Source organism: Numenius arquata, chromosome 11 (assembly GCF_964106895.1).
Source record: "Numenius arquata chromosome 11, bNumArq3.hap1.1, whole genome shotgun sequence".
In the NCBI taxonomy this organism is placed as follows: Eukaryota; Metazoa; Chordata; class Aves; order Charadriiformes; family Scolopacidae; genus Numenius; species Numenius arquata.
The window spans coordinates 30,710,680-30,715,429 of record NC_133586.1 but is presented as its reverse complement, the minus strand read 5'-3'; the positions used below and the strand labels follow the sequence as shown (position 1 = coordinate 30,715,429).

Here is a 4,750-nt window from a genome sequence, read left to right as displayed (position 1 = left end):
CCCTTAGTTGAGTGTAAATTAAATTCTATGGTGGGTGAACACTTTGAAAGTTTCTTGTGAGGTTTCTAAGTTTCACGGTGACAGCGGGTCTGTAGTTACAATGCACAATATATAACAGACTGTTGTGCTGTTGTAATCATTGTTGAAAACACATCATGGAAATAAGTTAGTTACTTAAATTTATTTTTATTTATTAAATTTATTTTAGTTATGAAAGATTTCCTTTTCATCAGGAAACACCGAAGCATGTATCTCTTTCAGGAAAGAAAAGGTGTAACAGATAAAATAACCTTTCCATGTGTTACCTTTACATTATCCTTTCTAAAACATAAATTAGCATTTTTGGAAAACCACTAAATTAAATCCCATCTCAAGTCAGATATAAAGAATGAGAATTATCATGTTTTAATAAGAGATGTGTTAATTGCAGACTCCAGTGAATAAGTATTTACAAAATCCCCTCAGTGTGTTTTCACCACATCAGGAATTAATGTCAAGTGAAGACTTTGTGTGTGAAATGCTTGGCTAGTGACTGATACAGTGATTGAGTCATAGAGATTGAAATAGCTCAGGATTTACTGTCTATACAGGGAAGTGTGTTAAAAATAAATAAAAATATGAGTACTTGTAAAGAACAGGGACCTGTTTTTCTGTTCCTGTCTAAAATTGTAATCCTGCACTGAGCTTAGCTGTATTTCATAGCCTGAGAATTGAATTAATGAGCAGTGCTGAACTCTTGCAGATAAATCCTCCATGTCTGCTGTGACGATTCTGCAGAGGCCCTCAGTATGAGGGGTTTTGTTTTGGTGTTTGGGGTTTTTTCTTGTAATGCCACCAAACAACTTCAAGTTTTTTGAAAAGGAAGCTTCTTAAAAGCAAACAAAAGTGTTGTGCTTTAACTGTCATTTCTCTACTAACTATTATTTTGATGTTGGAATTTAAGCTTGTCAAGCATCCTTAATGAAACAAATGAGACAGAATGAAGGATGTGTCATACCAGTTCAGTTTTTGCTGCTTCCCCACGTGAAGGCAAATTAGAAGGCAGATGGAAGTTGTAAAGAAAGCAGGTTTGAGGATTGTGCGGGGACTGTTTACAAGAATATACAGGGAGACCAGCTTTTTGTTCTCTCTAAATGAGCTATGTGAAAATCAAGAATATGACTAGGAGTGCATAGTTAGCTACAACAAGAATAGCTTGTTGTAGTTGATTTTCTTGGTTGCTTGCTCCCATTTTTATCACTGCAGTATTGTTGTAATTTTTTGCAAAGATTGGGCATGAGAACATAATGTTCTTTGTGGAGTAATTAGGGTGCTCATCTAGCACAAGCAAACTTGCCTCACAGCTGGAAACCTCTCCTTCAGAAATTACTTGGAGGGAATTTGCTTTCCAGAGCCTTATTGAACAGCTCAGTGCAACAGAGGAGAGATTTCCCATCCCACATTGAAGGCTGTTTCTGTTTCCCAGCCATAGTGAGCAAGTGAATGACTACAGCCTTTGAAAGGAGATTTGCTTCACTTTAGACTTGGAAACTTAAGCCAAGATCTGCTGAGTAAAGACTAAGCCATATAAGTTGAAGTGGTTGGATTTTATGTGAGATGATTTCTGTGGTTTGACTAGTCCACTTTACTTTGCATTAGAAGATACGCAATTAGAAGCACTAAAAGCTAGGAAAGAGCAGGTTGAAAATTACACTGGTCTGAGACTCAGGTTTTGGGGAACTTTTTCAAAGCAGGTAAGGTAGGCCTCCCTATTCATAGCAGCAGCTCTTTGAATGTAACATTCATACTTTCATACAACGGAAAGATGGGATGTATTGTTTCCAACTCTGAAAAATAATTCTCATTACTGTTTTGCTGCTTTTCAGATGTATTATTATTCAATGTTTATATCTCACAGAATCATAGAATGGTTAGAGTTGGAAGGGACCTTAAAGATCATCGAGTTCCAAGCCCCTGCCATGAGCAGGGACACCTCCACTAGAGCAGGTTGCTCAAAGCCCCATCCAACCTGGCCTTAAACACTTCCAGGGATGGGGCATCCACAACTTCCCTGGGCAACCTGTTCCAGTGCTTCACCACCCTCACAGTAAAGAATTTCCTCCTAATTTCTAATCTAAATCTCCCCTCTTCCAATTTAAAACCATTCCCCCTTGTCCTGTCACTACACTTCCTGACAAAGAGTCCCTCTCCGGCTCTCAAAAAAATATGGAACACTTCATGAATTTGCGTGTCATCCTTGCACGGGGCCATGCTAATCTTCTCTGTATCGTTCCAGTTTTAGTTTATGTGCTGCTGAAGCGAGCACTAGTTCATCTGAAGCTTCCAGCACCCATAACAAAAGCCTAATACTATTTCATTTTTAAACTTGAAAGTACAAGATGTCAAGGGTAAAGTCTGTGGTTAGGACAAATCTACCCTACAACTCTGTCTTTGGGAGGTATCAGTTCATATGCCAGGTCTCTGTCGCACATGTTCTGTGTGCGCACATACACCTTTACAGTCAGTAGCCACTTGTATGTTTATGTTGCTTAAGACTTTCCTAGACAAAGGATTTTATGACCTTTTTGTGAGACGCACTAGGAGCTCTGTTGTTTGCAGAAGACTTTTGAAATTGAGCCATGGAGTCAGAGCATTGCCTTTCTTTGTCCTAAGATTCCACCCAGGTTTAGCTGAGGTATACAGTGTCATCAGAGAAATGCTTGCAGAAAATGCATTTAAGCCTTCCAGTCTAAGCCCAGGTTCCTGTCATTGCCAAAGGAACATACTGCTGTTATAACCAGGACTAAACTGAAGGAAACGGGACAGAGATCTGAACTGGATCTCTAACTGTAATCTTAGCAAGTTGGGGGAGAGCGTGATGCCCTCCACATATACAAAATTCTACAGAGCAGAAGCAGTAGCAGTAACTGAGATCTCAGACAAACACTGTTATTTCTTCTTCCAGTTTTTAAGATCATCAAGATTATATTGACCCAACTAAGGAATTTTAAATCCTATGTAATTATAGTGTTGTCTCTGCTGGATTTACTTGCAAATGAATTCTACTCAATGTTGTGGCAAATTAATTTTGGAAAGTCATTAGAAGCATCGAGGTACTCACATTGTAAATCAGTTTGTTCCTGTTGTACTAGCCAACACCTCAAAATAATAAAAGAAAATAAAAAATCGTGGAGATGTTACTAACAGTAGCTGAAGGGTTAATAAGACTTTAATTGAGTCACTACTTGACCAGGCAAATTATATCGCTATTCAGTATGTGCCATTTACACAAGTTTTCCACAATTTCTTTCCTAAGGTAATAGGCCTAGCAGCTAGCTGGCTGCTGCTGCTGCTATGCTTCGGCAGCTGTCATTTTGACATATTTTATGCTTTCTTTGGAAGAGAGAGGTTGATTGAATGTGAGAAAAGTGGAACTTTGACAGGCTGTCAGAATCCCTTGCAGCACAAACCTACCTGCCAGCTAACTTGTTTCAGGTTTATTTCAAAGAAGGTTTCCAGCACACAAACTTCCATTACTAGCTTAAGAAGGTCTTAAATAGGTAGCTTCCATTATGTCAAAATCTAAATTAAATAATTTTCACTTCAAATTGGTTTACATTTCAGGAAGTCCAGGTGTCTCTGAGAAAGCAAAAGTTCCTTTTCCTCTGTCCATATGCAAAGGCCTAGGTGGATGACAGACATGTTGGTCTTTGCTTTCTTTCATTATTTTTATTGTAATAAGTTATTTGTCCTCATTTATGAACAGACTTCTGGAATTCTGAAATCAGTTTGGGAATTGGTCAGGAGTAGGCATGTTATAAATGAGCATTCCTTAATAGGGAATTAAGCTGGGAGGAGATGCTGCTGTTATTACTAATGGAATCAAGCTGTTATAATTAATAGCAGACAACTATTCACACGACAGATTCACTTACTCACTCACATAATTCACTTATAGCCATCCTGTTGGGGCAACCCCATCAGCGTGTTCAGAGGCAGAGGTTGGACTGGTGTCCTAATGGCATCTAGTTAGGTGTTTGGAAAGTCCCTCTGAGTGCTCTTTGCTTTCTGAGATATAAACATATATTCCTGAAGTCTTTGTCTGCATGTAGCAGCTACTGTTCTCGGATCCAGTCTGAGTCACACAGCCCATGGGTGATGCCATTGTGGGCTAGTGGCCTTGGACAGATTCAACGTGTTCTCGGTGTCCTGTGTTTATCCATTCTTGCAGGTGCGACAGGGCTACTGGTCCACTGAGTTAAATTGGTCTTGGGAAATGTTCACATGGTATCTTCTCAGCAGGGGCTTTCTTTGGCCTGGAGTTTTCTGGTAACTATGTCGCCATCTAAATCTAGGAATACCTGTAGAAACCATTCACTCAATTCACAGATAGTGGTCTTTATGAAAGCCAGAAATAAATAGAATTGAGATGATTTCAAAGAAAAGACTTCTAATAATTTTGGTCATACTGCAAAACATGTTTATATGGGTCATTTTCACTTTGCTTGGCCGCTTGCATGAAAATATTTAGTAAAAACATGCAATATTTATTCATCTGCTTTACAGGATGCCTTTTGAGGCAAATCCATAGCATTTCACATGTATGAGCTTTGGTATTTGCATTTACCTTTATTTGCTAAACTCAAGTTCTTTTCCCAAACTGCATGCAGTAATGTAATTTTACCTGTGAAAATATCTTCTACAGTATATACAGTGATGAAATTAAACCCTACATTCCACTCTGATCCCATGAGAATTATCATACACCATC

The 4,750-nt window shown here is 38.7% G+C and overlaps 1 non-coding gene across 1 annotated transcript; it reads right to left on the bottom strand.

The window, feature by feature from the left end:
• Positions 1-2,199: 2,199 nt before the first annotated feature.
• LOC141470617 (U6 spliceosomal RNA) lies at positions 2,200-2,305 on the bottom strand. The gene has a single exon (XR_012463500.1). It is a non-coding gene; the product is annotated as a U6 spliceosomal RNA (small nuclear RNA).
• Positions 2,306-4,750: the final 2,445 nt, after the last annotated feature.